Here is an 18,232-nt window from a genome sequence, read left to right on the forward strand (position 1 = left end):
GAAAGGCTGGTCATGGCTCACATCAACACCATCATCCCAGAAACCCTAGACCCACTCCAATTCCCCAACAGACCAACAGATGACGCAATCTTAAATCGCACTCCACACTGGATTTTCCCACCTGGACAAAAGGAACACATATGTGAGAATGCTGTTCATTGACTACAGCTCAGCGTTCAACACCATAGTGCCCACAAATCTCCTCACCAAGCTAAGGACCCTGGTACTAAACACCTCCCTCTGCAACTGGATTCTGGACTTCCTGATGTGCCACCCCCAGGGGGTAACGGTAGGCAACAACACTTCTGCAACGCTGATCCTCAACACGGGGGCCCCTCAGGGATGAGTGCTTATCCCCTTCTGTACTCCCTGTTCATCCACAACTGCGTGGAAAGAAAAAACTTTGACACCATCATTAAGTTTGCTGGCGACACAACAGTGCCAGGACAACAACCTCTCTCTCAACATGAGAAAGACAAAGGAGATGATCGTGGACTACAGGAAAAGGAGGGTCGAACAAGCCCCCATTCACATTGACAGGGCTGTAGTGGAGCTGGTGATAGTTTCAAGTTCCTTGGTGTTCACATCACCAACAAACTATCATGTTCCAAACACACCAAGAAAGTTGTGAAGAGGGCACGACAATGCCTTTTCCCCCTCAGGAGACTGAAAATATTTGGCATGGGTCCCAAGATCCTCAAAACGTTCTACAGCTGGGCCTCCTGAGTGGCGCAGCGGTCTAAGGCACTGCATCACAGAGCTTGTGGCGTCAATATAAATCTGGGATTGATTCTGGGCTGTGACGCAGCCGGCCACAACCGGGAGACCAAAGAGGCGACACAAAATTGTCCCAGCATCGTCCGGGCTAGGGGAGGGTTTGACCGGCCGGGATGTCCTTGTCCCATCACGCTCTAGCGACTGCTGTGGCGGGCTGGGCGCATGCATGGTGACAGGGTCTCCAGTTGTATGGAGTTTCTTCCAACACATTGGTGTGGCTGGCTTCCGGGTTAAGCGAGCAGTGTGTCAAGAAGAGGTTTAATTTAACTTTTTTGGTACCCTTGCCCAGATCTGTGCCTCAACACAATCCTGTCTCGGAGCTCTACGGACAATTCGTTCGACCTCATGGCTTGTTTTTTGCTCTGATGTCCTTTCAACTGTGGGACCTCATATAGACAAGTGTGTGCTTTTCCAAATCATGTCCATTCAATTGAATTTACCAAAGGTGGACTCCAATCAAGTTGTAGAAACATTATCAATGGAAACAGGATGCACCTGAGCTCAATTTTGAGTGTCATAGCAAAGAGTCTGAATTTATGCTTACATTTTTTATACATTTGGCCAAATTTCTTATAACCTGTTTTCGCTTTGTCATTATGGGGTATTGTGTGCAGATTGCTGAGGATTTTTTTTTATTTATCACATTTTAGTATAAGGCCGTAACGTAACAAAATGTGGAAAAAGTCAAGGGGTATGAATACTTTCAGAAGGCACTGTATATACTAGGCGGTGTCAGAGGAAGGCTAAAAAAATTCTGTCACCCAAGTCATAGACTGTTCCCTCTGCTACTGCACGCCAAGGGGTACCGGAGCGCCAAGTCTAGGTCCAAAAGGCTCCTTAACAGCTTCAATCCGCAAGCCATAAGACTGCTGAACAATTAATTACATGGCCACACGTTTGTTTTTACACTGCTGCTACTCGCTGTTTATTATCTATGCATAGTCACTTTACCCCTACCTACATGTACAAATTACCTCGACTAACCTGTACCTACGCACATTGACTAAATGCCCCTAACCAACAGTGCAGTTTCAAATAAAATACAGATAAGAATAAAAGTAACATGTAAATAAAGAGCAGCAGTAAAAAAATTAAACTATATACAGGGGGGTGCCGGTACAGAGTCAGTGTGCGGGGGCACCGGTTAGTTGAGGTAGTATGTACATGTTGGTAGAGTTATTAAAGTGACTATGCATAGATGACAACAGAGTGGCAGTGGTGTGGGGAGGGGGGAAATGCAAATAGTCTGGGTAGCCATTTGACTAGATGTTCAGGAGTCTTATGGCTTGGGTGTAGAAGCTGTTTAGAAGCCTCATGGACCTAGACTTGGTGCTTCGGTACCACTTGCTGTGCGGTAGCAGAGAGAACAGTCTATGACTAGGGTGGCTGGAGCCTTTGACAATTTTTAGGGCCTTCCTCTGACACCGTCTGGTATAGAGGTCCTGGATGGCAGGAAGCTTGGCCCCAGTGATGTACTGGGCCGTTCGCACTACCCTCTGTAGTGCCTTGCTGTCGGAGGCCGAGCAGTTGCCATACCAGGCAGTGATGCAACCAGTCAGGATGCTCTCGATGGTGCAGCTGTAGAACCTTTTGAGGATCTGAGGTCCCATGCGAAGTCTTTTCAGTCTCCTGAGGGGGAATAGGTTTTTTCGTGCCTTCTTCACGACTGTCTTGGTGTGCTTGGACCATGTTACTTTGTTGGTGATGTGGACACCAAGGAACTTGAAGCTCTCAACCTGCTCCACTGCAGTCCCGTCAATGAGAATGGCGGCGTGCTTGGTCCTCTTTTTCCTGTAGTCCACAATCATCTCCTTTGTCTTGAACACGTTGAGGGAGAGGTTGTTGTCCTGGCACCACACGGCCAGGTCTCTGACCTCCTCCCTATAGGCTGTCTCGTTGTTGTCGGTGATCAGGCCTACCACTGTTGTGTCATCGGCAAACTTAATGATGGTGTTGAAGTCGTGCCTGGCCATGCAGTCATGAGTGAACAGAGAGTACAGGAGGGGGCTGAGCACGCACCCCTGAGGGGCTCCTGTGTTGAGGATCAGCGTGGCGGATGTGTTGTTACCTACCTTTACCACCTGGGGGCAGCCCTTCAGGAAGTCCAGGATCCAGTTGCAGAGGGAGGTGTTTAGTCCCAGGTCCTTAGCTTATTGATAAGCTTTGAGGGCACAATGGTGTTGAACGCTGAGCTGTAGTCAATGAATAGCATTCTAACATAGGGGTTCCTTTTGTCCAGGTGGGAAAGGGCAGTGTGGAGTATTTGGTATTTTATTAGGATCCCCATTAGCTGTTGCAAAAGCAGCAGCTACTCTTCCTGGGGTCCACACAAAACATGAAACATAATACAGAATGACATTTACAGAACATCATTAGACAAGAACAGCACAAGGACAGAACTACATACATTTAAAAAAAAGGCACATGTAGCCTACATATCAATGCATACACACAAACTATCTAGGTCAAATAGGGGAGAAGCATTGTGCCGCGAGGTGTTCCTTCATCTGTTTTTTGAAACCAAGTTTGCTGTTTATTTGAGCAATATGAGATGGAAGGAAGTTCCATGCAATAATGGCTCGAAATAATAATACTGTATTAATACTCTTCTTGAATTTGTTCTGGATTTAGGGACTATGAAAAGACCCCTGATGGAATGTCTGGTGGGATAAGTGTGTGTGTCATAGCTGTGTGTCAGTTGACTATGCAAATAATTTGGGATTTTCAACACATTCATGTTTCTTATAAAAAGAAGAAGTGATGCAGTCAGTATATCCTCAACTCTTAGCCAAGAGAGACTGGCATGCATAGTATTAATATTAGCCCTCTGCTTACAATTAAGAGCAAAACGTGCCGATCTGTTCTGGGCCAGCTGTAGCTTAACTAGGTCTTTCCTTGCAGCACTGGACCACACGACTGGACAATAATCAAGATTAGACAAAACTAGAGCTTGCAGAACTTGCTTTTTGGAGTGTTGTGTCAAAAAAGCAGAGCATCTCTTTATTACGGCTAGACCTCTCCCCATGTTTGCAACCATTGAATCTATATGTTTTGACCATGACAGTTTACAATCTAAGGTAACGCCAAGTAATTTAGACTCCTCAACTTGTTCAACAGCCACACCATTCATTACCAGATTCAGCTGAGGTCAAGCACTTAAGGAATGGTTTGTACCAAATACAATGCTCTTAGTTTTAGAGATGTTCAGGACCAGTTTATTACTGGCCACCCATTCCAAAACAGACTGCAACTCTTTGTTAAGGGTTTCAGTGACTTCATTAGCTGTGGTTTCTGATGCGTATATGGTTGAATCATCAGCATACATGGACACAAATGCTTTGTTTAATGCCAGTGGCAGGTCATTGGTAAAAATAGAAAAGAGTAGAGGGCCTAGAGAGCGGCCCTGAGGTACACCACACTTTATATGTTTGACATTAGAGACGTTAGAAAACCCTTTGAGTTCTATTAGATAGATAGCTCTGAATCCACGTTATGGCTGAGGTTGAAAAGCAATAGCACTTAAGTTTTTTCAACAACAACAGGTTATGGTCAATAATATCAAAGGCTACAATGAAATCTAACAGTACAGCGCAATAGAGACTGCATCATCTGTGGATCTGTTGGGGCGGAATGCAAATTGGAGCGGGTCTAGGGTTTCTGGGATGATGGTGTTGATGTGAGCCATGACCAGCCTTTCAAAGCACTTCATGGCTACAGACGTGAGTGCTACGGGTCGGTAGTCATTTAGGCAGGTTACCTTAGTGTTCTTGGGCACAGGGACTATGGTGGTCTGCTTAAAACATGTTGGTATTATAGAGTCGGACAGGGAGAGGTTGAAAATGTCAGTGAAGACACTTGCTAGTTGGTCAGCGCATGCTCGCAGTACACGTCCTGGTAATCCGTCTGGCCCTGCGGTCTTGTGAATGTTGCCCTGTCTAAAGGTCTTATTCACATCGGCTGCGGAGAGCATGATCACATAGTCTTCTGGTACAGCTGGTGCTCTCATGCATGATTCAGTGTTATTTGCCACGAAGCGAGCATAGAAGTAGTTTAGCTCGTCTGGTAGGCTCGTGTCACAGGGCAGCTCTCGCGTGTGCTTCCCTTTTGTATTCTGTAATGGTTTGCAAGCCGTGCCACATCCAACGAGCGTCAGAGCCGGTGTAGTACAACTCGATCTTAGTCCTGTATTGATGCGTTGCCTGTTTTATGGTTTGTCAGAGGGCATAGCAGGATTTCTTATAAGCTTCCGGGTTAGAGTCCTGCACCTTGAAAGTGGCAGCTCTAGCCTTTAGCTCAGTGCGGATGCTGCCTGTAATCCATGGCTTCTGGTTGGGGTATGTACGTACGGTCACTGTATGGATGACGTCATCGATGCACTTATTGATGAAGCCAATGACCGATGTGATGTACTCCTCAATGTCATTGGAGGAATCCAAGAACATATTCCAGTCTGTGCTAGCAAAACAGTCCTGTAGCTTAGCATCTGCTTCATCTGACCACTTTTTTTATTATACAGTTAAGGGATTAGTTAAGAAATTGCTGAGTTATTGATAAATAAGGAAATCAGATTTTAAAAGTCCATTTAAATAATTTGTAAATCAACTCCACAATGGCTTATCAACGTGAAACTTTTTAGGGTCATCAAAACCATGCTAAGTTTGGCATTGATATCTTTAAAAAAGGAAACTATTAACAATTCACTTTTTTGACTATGTAATGCTAATGCTTAAAATAATAATACAAAATCTTCTTCTCACTGCCTAAAAGTCAGATTCACTCCAAATAAGGTATTTGGACTCATCACAATAGTCCCTAAAGAGTTTGAGAAAATGACATTGATGCATTCAAAGATGGCCACACTATACCAGTAGATGCATATTAGCACAAATGCTAATATGCTAAAATATGCAACAAATAGTTTAAATAATATTCTTCTCATGAACCATAGGACCAAATTACACCAAATTCAGAAGGTAGGGCCATGGGACATGTCTTAACATAGTTTGAGAAAAGCTAAGGGTCAATAGATGGCGTTATTGACCAAAAAATTATCAGATTATACTTGTCCACTGTAAATCCACTCTACAGTGGGCTATCAACTTGAAACTTGTCACTGAATTAGGTATTGATATCTCAAAAAACAAAGAGACTATTAACAACTCATTCTTTGCATATGTTACGCTAATGATAAAAATAATCTTCTCAAAATAGTTGCTGCATTCAAATATGGCTGCACTGTACCTTGCACGTTAGCACAAATGCTAAAAAATACTTTAAAAATCTTCTTCTCATGAACCATAAGTAAAATGGACTCCAGATTTGGTATATAGACTCAATGAATTAGCCTCTAATGAATTTGAGGATGATTAGTTGCTGCATTCAAAGACGGCCAAGCTACATCACTAGATGGCACCATATCACTCCAGGGCTGTAAGAACTGAACCGATTGACATGGGTCCATGAAATTTTGTATGTAAACCTTTTGTATGTGTCCTTAGAAGGTGAGGGAATATAAAGTAACTGCAACCTTAGGTGGCTGCACCAGAACAGTTGGTGCTTCTATAGATGTCATTGGCACCATAGGATACTAGAGCAATGACTATTTATCAAGTTGACTTTGTCTCATGCAAATTAATATTATATTTAAATTATGCAGACAAACAATGTGAAATATTGTGATTAGTATATCTGTATAATCACATATTGTTGTAGTGAAAAGTGGATCTTTTATTCAGGAAATGTATAAACCGGAATCCTACCATATTACAGCTGTGAGAGTGTATTGAAGTATTTTGGAACACTAATGTGGAGTGTACCAACTTGGATTTAAATCATATACACAAACAGATTAACAAACATTGTGAAATATTTGTATTACAATGTTGGCATTGTCCAATATGAAAGAGCTGCGAAACAAGGGTATTTTCTAAGATTAAAATAAATAATTATAACTGAAACTAAATATTGGGATTATTATCTGCACTATTGCTGCCGTATTAGAAAACATGAACTGGAAGTACTTGGGCAGGGTTATAACTTACAGCACTAGACTAAACTTCACTTGCATCATCCTTGGGGTATTAAGAGATAAACGCGTTCACTGCTTGTTTTGTTATCCAACTGATCGTGTCCTTTCGGTCACCCTGTGAACCCAGTGCATTGCTGCTCGCAGCTATATTTGCAAAGTCACTTCAGTACACACAGTTCCAACTTGTTTTCTTTATATCAAAATGTATTTATTTTGATCTTAAAATTCCGCCAATAAAAGTTGTTTTGTTTTTATTCCTACTGGCCAAATAGAGAAAACAGCTCAGGATGGGAAAAAGCGGCTTGTCACTTGTTTATAGTTGACAATGTGGACTGTCCGAGTGAGTCCTGGGAAAAAAAGTTGGGGAGCGTGGCCCACACGCTGGCCAGCGACAGCGAGCTGGCCCGATTGGGTTTATGAAGTGGAAAGTTTAATGAAGTAGCGAGCGAAGGAATGGTTGGGACAGTTCTCTCTGCACAGATGGCCCTTTGTAACTCCTGACACCGGCCAGCTGCTCCGGCTTCAAAATGATGGCGCTGGGGGGAGCGGGAAGAGGGCCCTGCCTTCTAAGCTTCCTACAGTGGCTGGGGCTGAACCCCTGACCCCTGGTGTCAGACAGGGCCACTGAATGTTTTCTCTCTTCTCAGTGGGTCTCCAGTCCCTGTCTATGGCGCCTCACTCTCACCACAGTGGCCTGCTCGAAGGGGAACCGCCCCCTTTGGCCACCCGGCCTCAGCCACACCACACCAGAGCGCTTCTGTTTGGTCACTTCTTTCTCTGAAAGACTAACTGGATGAAGGGTGTTCTCAGGCTGAAAATCAGACCGTTGTTCGATCTATTTTTGATCTAAACTCAGTAAATGGCCAAAGGTTAATTTTCACTTTGAAAATACTGCTACAGAGTTTATGAATACATACTTTTCAAACATTGAATGTATTTCATATAAATGAAAAACATCCAAGACATACAAGAGCTATATTTGTTATTTGCTTTAATTGCTCCTACAGATGTGATACAGTATTATTGTATAAGGCATTGTCCCTCTTGGAGAGTAACTACGCCTTCTCCTATTTCTCCACCCCTCTGTGACATCTTGACATACAGGTAACTGACAAAATAATGGAAACATTTAAGTAAATGAAGGATATAAAGTATATTGAAAGTAGGTGCTTCCACATCGGTGTGGTTTCTGAGTTAATTAAGCAGTTGACATCCTATCATGCTTAGGGTCATTGATAAAAATGCTTGGCAGGCCATTATTTTGGCTACCATGTCTATGCCCACATAGGACGAGAGTTCACTGAATGGTTTGATGAGCATGAAAACTATGTAAACCATATGCCAATGCCGTCTCAGTCACCAGATCTCAACCCAATTGAACACTTATGCGAGATTCTGGAGAGGTGCCTGAGACAGCGTTTTCCTCCACCTCAACAAAACACCAAATTATGAAATTTCTTGTGGAAGAATGGTGTCACATCCCTCCACTAGCGTTCCAGACACTTGTAGAATTGATGTCAATGTGCATTGAAGCTGTTCTGGCTCGTGGTGGCCCAACGCCCTATTTAGACACTTTGTTGGCGGTTCCTGTATTTTTGGCATTTACCTGTATGTTTGTGTGTTTTTGTTTGCTTGTTTACTTTACTTTCCAGCCCAGTGTTTTGGTCCCGGAACAGCATTTTGATCCGGGCCCAGCGTTTCAAATCAAATCAAATATTGGTTAGCAGATGTTATTGCGAGTGTAGCGAAATGCTTGTGCTTCTAGTTCCGAAAGTGCAGCAATATCTAACAATTCCACAACAACTATCTAATACACACAAATCTAAGTAAAGGAATGGAATAAGAATATATACATATACATATATGGATGAGCATTGACAGAGCGTCATGGGTAAGATGCAATAGATGGTATAAAATACAGTATATACAGTGGGGGAAAAAAGTATTTAGTCAGCCACCAATTGTGCAAGTTCTCCCACTTAAAAAGATGAGAGAGGCCTGTAATTTTCATCATAGGTACACTTCAACTATGACAGACAAAATGAGAAAAAAAAATCCTGAAAATCACATTGTAGGATTTTTAATGAATTTATTTGCAAATGATGGTGGAAAATAAGTATTTGGTCACCTACAAACAAGCAGGATTTCTGGCTCTCACAGACCTGTAACTTCTTCTTTAAGAGGCTCCTCTGTCCTCCACTCGTTACCTGTATTAATGGCACCTGTTTGAACTTGTTATCAGTATAAAAAAGACCTGTCCACAACCTCAAACAGTCACACTCCAAACTCCACTATGGCCAAGACCAAAGAGCTGTCAAAGGACACCAGAAACAAAATTGTAGACCTGCACCAGGCTGGGAAGACTGAATCTGCAATAGGTAAGTAGCTTGGTTTGAAGAAATCAACTGTGGGAGCAATTATTAGGAAATGGAAGACATACAAGACCACTGATAATCTCCCTCGATCTGGGGCTCCACGCAAGATCTCACCCCGTGGGGTCAAAATGATCACAAGAACGGTGAGCAAAAATCCCAGAACCACACGGGGGGACCTAGTGAATGACCTGCAGAGAGCTGGGACCAAAGTAACAAAGCCTACCATCAGTAACACACTACGCCGCCAGGGACTCAAATCCTGCAGTGCCAGACGTGTCCCCCTGCTTAAGCCAGTACATGTCCAGGCCCGTCTGAAGTTTTCTAGAGAGCATTTGGATGATCCAGAAGAAGATTGGGAGAATGTCATATGGTCATGTACTGGAGGGGGCTGAGCACGCACCCTTGTGGGGCCCCAGTGTTGAGGATCATGTTGTTTCCTACCTTCACCACCTGGGGGCGGCCGGTCAGGAAGTCCAGGACCCAATTGCACAGGGTGGGGCCTCAAGCTTAATGATGAGCTTGGAGGGTACTATGGTGTTGAATGCTGAGCTATAGTCACCGAACAGCATTTTACATAGGTATTCCTCTTGTCCAGATGGGATAGGGCAGTGTGCAGTGTGATGGCGATTTCATCGTCTGTGGACCTATAGTGGCAGTAAGCAAATTGAAGTGGGTCTAGGGTGACAGGTAAGGTGGAGGTGATATGATCCTTGACTAGTCTCTCAAAAGACAGAAGTGAGTGCTACGGAGCGATAGTCCTTTAGTTCCTTTGCCTTCTTGGGTACAGGAACAATGATGGCCATCTTGAATCATGTGGGGACAGCAGACTGGGATAGGGAGAGATTGAATATGTCCGTAAACACACCATCCAGCTGCTCTGAGGACGCGGCTAGGGATGCCGTCTGGGCCGGCAGACTTGCGAGGGTTAACACGTTTAAATGGCTTACGTCGGCCACAGAGAAGGAGAGCCCACAGTCCTTGGTTGCGGCCCGCGTCAGTGTATTATCCTCAAAGCGGGCAAAGAAGGTGTTTAGTTTGTCTGGAAGCAAGACATCGGTGTCCACGACGTGGCTGGTTTTCCTTTCGTAGTCCATGATTGTCTGTAGCCCCTGCCACATACGTCTTGTGTCTGAGCCGTTGAATTGCGACTCCACTTTGTCTCTATACTGACATTGCACTTGTTTGATTGCCTTGGAGGGAATAACTACACTGTTTGTATTTGGCCATATTCTCAGTCACCTTTCCATGGTTAAAGGCGGTGGTTCGCACTTTCAGTATTGCACGAATTCCGCCATCTAGCCACGGTTTCTGGTTAGGGTAGGTTTTAATAGTCACATTAGGTACAACATCTCCTATACAGTTCCTTATAAACTCACTCACCGAATCAGCGTATACGTCGATATTATTCTCCGAGGCTACCCGGAACATGTCTCAGTCCGCGTGATCAAAACAATCTTGAAGCGTGGATTCCGATTAGTCAGACCAGCTTTGAATAGTCCTTAGCACGGGTACATCCTGTTTGAGTTTCTGCTTATAGGAAGGGAGGAGCAAAATGGAGTCGTGGTCAGATTTGCCGAAAGGAGGGCGGGGGAGGGCCTTGTACGCATCGCGGAAGTTAGAGTAGCAGTGATCCAGTGTTTTTCCAGTGCAAGTGCTACAGCCAATATGCTGATAAAATTTAGGTAGCCTTGTTCTCAAATTTGCTTTGTTAAAATCCCCAGCTACAATAAATGCAGCCTCAGGATATGTGGTTTTCAATGAAGTTCCTTGAGGGCCGTCGTGGTATCGGCTCGAGGAGGGATATATACGGCTGTGACAATAACCGAGGAGAATTCTCTTGGGAGATAATACGGTTGGCATTTGATTGTGAGGAATTCTTGGTCAGGTGAACAAAAGGACTTGAGTTCCTGTATGTTGTTACAATTACACCATGAGTCGTTAATCATGAAACATACATCTTCCTGGAGACATGTTTATTCCTGTCGGTGCGACGCACAAAGAATCCAGGTGGCTCTACCGACTCCGACAGCATATCCCGAGAGATCCATGTTTCCGTGAAACAGAGTATGTTGCAATACCTGATGTCTCTCTGGAAAGCAACCCTTGCCCTAATTTCGTCTACCTTGTTATCTAGAGATTGGACATTTGCGAGTAATATACTCTGAAGCGGTGGGTGGTGTGCGCGCCTCCGAAGTCTGACCAGAAGACCGTTTCTCCGGCGGTGTTGTTTTGGGTCAGCCTCTGGAATCAGTTCAAATGCCCTAGGTGGTTCGGACAAAGTATCTGCTTCGGGAAAGTTGTATTCCTGGTCGTAGTGCTGATAAGTTGATGTCGCAATGATATCAATAGTTCTTCCCGGCTGTATGTAATTACACTTAAGATTTTCTGGGCTAACAATGTAAGAAATAATACATAAAAAACATAATACTAGAAGCGAGGCAGCCCTCTGTGTTTGGCGCCTTCTTTTGCATCCCGGCCCAGCGTTTTAGTCCCGGGCCCAGTGTTTTGATCCCGGGCCCAGTGTTTTGATCCCAGCCCAGCGTTTTGATCCCAGCCCAGCGTTTTGATCCCAGCCCAGCGTTTTGATCCCAGCCCAGCGTTTTGATCCCAGCCCAGCGTTTTGATCCCAGCCCAGCGTTTTGATCCCAGCCCAGCGTTTTGATCCCAGCCCAGCGTTTTGATCCCAGCCCAGCGTTTTGATCCCAGCCGAGCGTTTTGATCCCAGCCGAGCGTTTTGATCCCAGTCCAGCGTTTTGATCCCAGCCCAGCGTTTTGATCCCAGCCCAGCGTTTTGATCCCAGCTGAGCGTTTTGATCCCAGCCAAACGTTTTGATCCCAGCCAACCGTTTTGATCCCAGCCAACCGTTTTGATCCCAGCCAACCGTTTTGATCCCAGCCCAGTTACATGTTTTTCTACACTGTTATTCCAACAGTAATCATGTCACTGACCCACAGAAGCCTGTTTTACCATGCACATGAAAGATAAAAGTATTTTCATTGCTTGTGGATGAACCGTACCACATACCAGATTCACTGGTAGCCTACTGTAGATTAAACTGTTTATTGGGTTGGAAAACATTCTGCAGTAGCCGCAGACACCGGTGACCATTTATTCAAATCAACCAGCATGTGTCAAACGTAAACCCCTCGACCCTGTCCAACTATAAATATATTACTCATCCTGTCTCACAACAGTTTAGGTATCCAAACCTGAACTAATACAGTTACAGGGGTTTAGGGGCCTTATAGACACATTTCAATGTCACATGCACAAGTACAGTGAAATGGCTTTCTTGCACGCTCTAAACCAAACAATGCAGTAATCAATAAATAATTCCCATTATATTGCTGACTTCCCAATATATTCTGTAGAAATGTTTTCACTATATGAAAGTGCCTTCGGGAAGTTTTTTTGAACAAAGGCTTTTCGGCATTGTTCACAATCCAGCATTAAGTTCTGTTCTATTTCATCCCATGATGAAACATCACTTCACAGCATACACCTATGACGAAACATCACCTCACAGCATACACCTATGACGAAACATCACCTCACAGTATACACCTATGACGAAACATCACCTCACAGTATACACCTATGACGAAACATCACCTCACAGTATACACCTATGACGAAACATCACCTCACAGTATACACCTATGACGAAATATCACCTCACAGTATACACCTATGACAAAACATCACCTCACAGTATACACCTATGATGAAACATCACCTCACAGCATACACCTATGACAAAACATCACCTCACAGCATACACCTATGACGAAACATCACCTCACAGTATACACCTATGACGAAACATCACTTCACAGCATACACCTATGACGAAACATCACCTCACAGCATACACCTATGACAAAACATCACCTCACAGCATACACCTATGACAAAACATCACCTCACAGTATACACCTATGACGAAACATCACCTCACAGTATACACCTATGACGAAACATCACCTCACAGTATACACCTATGACGAAACATCACCTCACAGTATACACCTATGACGAAACATCACCTCACAGTATACATCTATGACGAAACATCACATCACAGCATACACCTATAACCAAAAGAAGTGCTCCTCTCCTATGTCTCCACAATGTTTTCTGTATTTTAAATATCAGTAACAATTGAAAACAACAGGTAACTCATAGCAAACAGGTCAGGGTCAGGGATGATAATCCCCTATTCCTTATCAGGGGATAGTTTGGAGAACTGTGTAAACGACTCAGGTTTCTGCCCACACCCAGCCCACTGACAGACAGACACATCAGAAACGGTAGGTTGGCGGATGATGTCCGTAAATAGTTGCTACTTGAATTAGTGCACAGACAGATACAGGTCTGGGATGTGGTGTCAAACCCACAGCTGCCTATTCGGGGGACTGTAACAGGGATTGTAACAAGGACTGTAACGGGGATTGTAAAGTGAGAGAGGACAGAGAAAGAGAAATGCATCCCAAAAGAGATTTTTTGTTTTTGGGACAACACAAACCTCAAGCTGGCTGCAACACAAACCTCAAGCTGGCTGCAACACAAACCTCAAGCTGGCTGCAACACAAATAATTCTAGAAATACAGCCATGAAACAAACTAGAGAAATGCACTACATTTCACATAAAACACCAATAAAACAGCATACCCATACATATTGTTATCTCTACCCCATCATGGCTTCACAGTTTGTACCAAAAGCCTACAATCCGCATTGTAGAAGGCAGCTATAGAAATGGCTAACACAGATCGTCAGGCAAATGCTTTGGCCATGTTGCTCTGCTCTGCCCTCAGAAGGGCCTGCCTTCCTCCCTGAGAATGGCCACAGAAACACTGGGAGTTTCTAGTGACAGCTGGTTGGCTGCATCCCTTCCTGCAGACCCCATCATCTTCTCGCTGGGCCCAGGGTAAATGAGTGATTCCAGAGGTCAAAGGTAGCACTCCCTTTCCCAGGAGTCCACCCAGCCCGAACAACATTCCCTTGAAACAGGAAGGGAGGGCATTGTCCATATGTTGTCTTCAATCACAGGGCGCCCCAGAGGTGCTTCAGCAGCTCAGTGACAAAGCGGGCCCACTGTTCCAAACAGGACTGTGAAACTGTTCCAGAGGCCGAAGAAACTGGAATGAGCTGTAAAATGAAGCCTGCCAGCCCACCCCTAACGCAGCAGCACAGACACTCAGCAGAGAGAACAGGGTTTACATCAAAGTCGAACTTATCACAGCCCTCGTTACCACACTGTGGAGGAACAGGCGAAAGGGGAGGTCGTCACTGACAGGCCGGACAGCACATCAAGGTGTTTATTGCTTATACCGATACTAACTATAAACAACTCCCATTTTACAGCTGCCCCAAAATTAACACGCATTTAACACACTGAGGAATATAGTGTATACTAAAAAGAAATTTGATTAAACAGTGGACATTACAGTACAGGTGGTATTCAGTTATATCATGCTGCTGCTAAAGTCCAGGATTCAGTCCATAAGGTCTAAACTGACACCGGAGTGAATTTCACACTAACTGATACAGGCTGCAGAACTAAAGGGGTGAAGTGGCCACCAGTGCTGAACAAAACATCTGCAGTCTTCCCTGCTGAGGGGGACCTTGTGCAAAGATTCTTTGTAAGTGTTGGCTGTGCAGGGTTACTGGACCTGTCTGTGCAGCCAGTCACTTACCTCACTCAAGCATGTGGTGCACAACCGGAGAGCAGCTGTAGCCAGCTGTTGGTCGAAGCAGTGAGTGGTGACTACTGGAGAACCCCTGTCTAGGTCCTGTAGGTGACTACTGGAGAACCCCTGTCTAGGTCCTGTGGGCGACTACTGGAGAACCCCTGTCTAGGTCCTGTGGGTGACTACTGGAGAACCCCTGTCTAGGTCCTGTGGGTGACTACTGGAGAACCCCTGTCTAGGTCCTGTGGGTGACTACTGGAGAACCCCTGTCTAGGTCCTGTGGGTGACTACTGGAGAACCCCTGTCTAGGTCCTATAGGTGACTACTGGAGAACCCCTGTCTAGGTCCTGTAGGTGACTACTGGAGAACCCTGTCTAGGTCCTGTAGGTGACTACTGGAGAACCCCTGTCTAGGTCCTGTGGGTGACTACTGGAGAACCCCTGTCTAGGTCCTGTGGGTGACTACTGGAGAACCCCTGTCTAGGTCCTGTGGGTGACTACTGGAGAACCCCTGTCTAGGTCCTGTGGGTGACTACTGGAGAACCCCTGTCTAGGTCCTGTAGGTGACTACTGGAGAACCCATGTCTAGGTCATGAAGGTGACTACTGGAGAACCCCTGTCTAGGTCCTGTAGGTGACTACTGGAGAACCCCTGTCTAGGTCCTGTGGGTGACTACTGGAGAACCCCTGTCTAGGTCCTGTGGGTGACTACTGGAGAACCCCTGTCTAGGTCCTGTGGGTGACTACTGGAGAACCCCTGTCGAGGTCCTGTGGGTGACTACTGGAGAACCTGTCGAGGTCCTGTGGGTGACTACTGGAGAACCTGTCGAGGTCCTGTGGGTGACTACTGGAGAACCCCTGTCTAGGTCCTGTGGGTGACAACTGGAGAACCCCTGTCTAGGTCCTGTGGGTGACTACTGGAGAACCTGTCTAGGTCCTGTGGGTGACTACTGGAGAACCTGTCTAGGTCCTGTGGGTGATTATTGGAGAACCTGTCTAGGTCCTGTGGGTGACTACTGGAGAACCTGTCTAGGTCCTGTGGGTGATTATTGGAGAACCTGTCTAGGTCCTGTGGGTTATTATTGGAGAACCTGTCTAGGTCCTGTGGGTGACTACTGGAGAACCTGTCTAGGTCCTGTGGGTGACTACTGGAGAACCTGTCTAGGTCCTGTGGGTGACTACTGGAGAACCTGTCTAGGTCCTGTGGGTGATTACTGGAGAACCTGTCTAGGTCCTGTGGGTGGCTACTGGAGAACCTGTCTAGGTCCTGTGGGTGACTACTGGAGAACCTGTCTAGGTCCTGTGGGTGACTACTGGAGAACCTGTCTAGGTCCTGTGGGTGACTACTGGAGAACCTGTCTAGGTCCTGTGGGTGATTACTGGAGAACCTGTCTAGGTCCTGTGGGTGGCTACTGGAGAACCTGTCTAGGTCCTGTGGGTGACTACTGGAGAACCTGTCTAGGTCCTGTGGGTGACTACTGGAGAACCTGTCTAGGTCCTGTGGGTGACTACTGGAGAACCTGTCTAGGTCCTGTGGGTGATTATTGGAGACAGCAGAGGGAGATCCGCCAACGCTTCAAACACTACGTGGTTTATCATGAGTTTAGGCCTTATTCTGGTGCTAAAATATACCTGGCTAAAGATACCTCACTGGAACAAAACCAGTAAACCCCCTCCATTCATAAACTCCCTTCTTTACCCTTTACCTCAACCGACACCCCTTCATTAACTGCTTCACTCAAAGCTGGTGAGACAAAGGCGGTGAAAGGTGCCTACCGTATGGCCAGTCCTCACTTAAGCCGCTCGTCCACCAGGGCGAAGGCACTCTCGATGTGGAGAGGCAACAGGTGTGAGGCAGTAAAATATGCATGAGGAAGGGCCGATAACCATACTGCTGTCTGCGCTCAGCCTGGTTTAACAGCCTGGCAACAAGAGAGGACCATTACACCTGGTTTAACAGCCTGGCAACAAGAGAGAACCATTACACCTGGTTTAACAGCCTGGCAACAAGAGAGGACCATTACACCTGGTTTAACAGCCTGGCAACAAGAGAGGACCATTACACCTGGTTTAACAGCCTGGCTATCCACCGCAAGTCAAAACAGCAGAGGGGTCTTTTAATTTAAAAGCCCTAAAGTGTTTGTATTTTCCATGAGCTTACCCGATTAATAATTGATGGGGTGGCAGGTAGCCTAGTGGTTAGAGCGTTGGGCCAGTAACCGACAGGTTGCTAGTTCAAAACCCCAGAGCTGACAAGGTAAAAATCTGTAATTCTGCCCCTGAACAAGGCAGTTAACCCACTGTTCCCAAGCTGTCATTGTAAATAAGAATCTGTTCTTAACTGACTTGCCTAGTTTAAAAAAAAGGTAAATAAAATAAAATACATAGTAGCAAGTGATCCAGTGTTGGCTTTGACCCAAGAGGAAGATGCAAGCCAGAGGAGTGATACAGCCTGGTACTTTCTCACAACCAGCAATGCTCAGACAGCCACAGGCTGTTATCTCTCTGACAGCTGCTGCTGGCTTTATGAGAGGATCAGTTTTATTTCATGACACATTGTTTAAAAGTATTTTAACACATAAAAGTGTGGCAATCTATCAAAAAAGATGGGACTTTCACTCCCACTTTATAAAGTGTGTCCCAGAGTCTGTCCATAAATCCTGGTCATAAAGACCTTGGACGTCCTTATTTCAGTAGGCCAACGAGACTCCAGGGTAATACAGTCTGGAAGACTGCAATAAAAAAATCTGAGTTTCACATGTTATGCTGAAAATCATTTACCCAAGAGATCGCTTTGACATCTGACAGCAATAAAGAAGTTTGCAGTGAATAAAAACGGAACAATTACTCATTTCCAAAAGGTTCCATCGAATTTCCCAACAAAAAGGTTGCAAACATTGGCTCACTGGTTAGGCACATCTCCCCAAAACATTGGTTTGCTGTGCTCCCAAACATTGACCAACTGGTTAGGAACATTTATTTCCCCCAGAATATTGTCTCACTGGTTAGGAACACATCTTCTCCCCAGAATATTGTCTCACTGGTTAGGAACACATCTTCTCCCCAGAATATTGTCTCACTGGTTAGGAACACATCTTCTCCCCAGAATATTGTCTCACTGGTTAGGAACACATCTTCTCCCCAGAACATTGTCTCACTGGTTAGGAACACATCTTCTCCCCAGAATATTGTCTCACTGGTTAGGAACACATCTTCTCCCCAGAATATTGTCTCACTGGTTAGGAACACATCTTCTCCCCAGAATATTGTCTCACTGGTTAGGAACACATCTTCTCCCCAGAATATTGTCTCACTGGTTAGGAACACATCTTCTCCCCAGAATATTGTCTCACTGGTTAG

Source organism: Salvelinus namaycush, chromosome 4, assembly GCF_016432855.1.
Source record: "Salvelinus namaycush isolate Seneca chromosome 4, SaNama_1.0, whole genome shotgun sequence".
In the NCBI taxonomy this organism is placed as follows: Eukaryota; Metazoa; Chordata; class Actinopteri; order Salmoniformes; family Salmonidae; genus Salvelinus; species Salvelinus namaycush.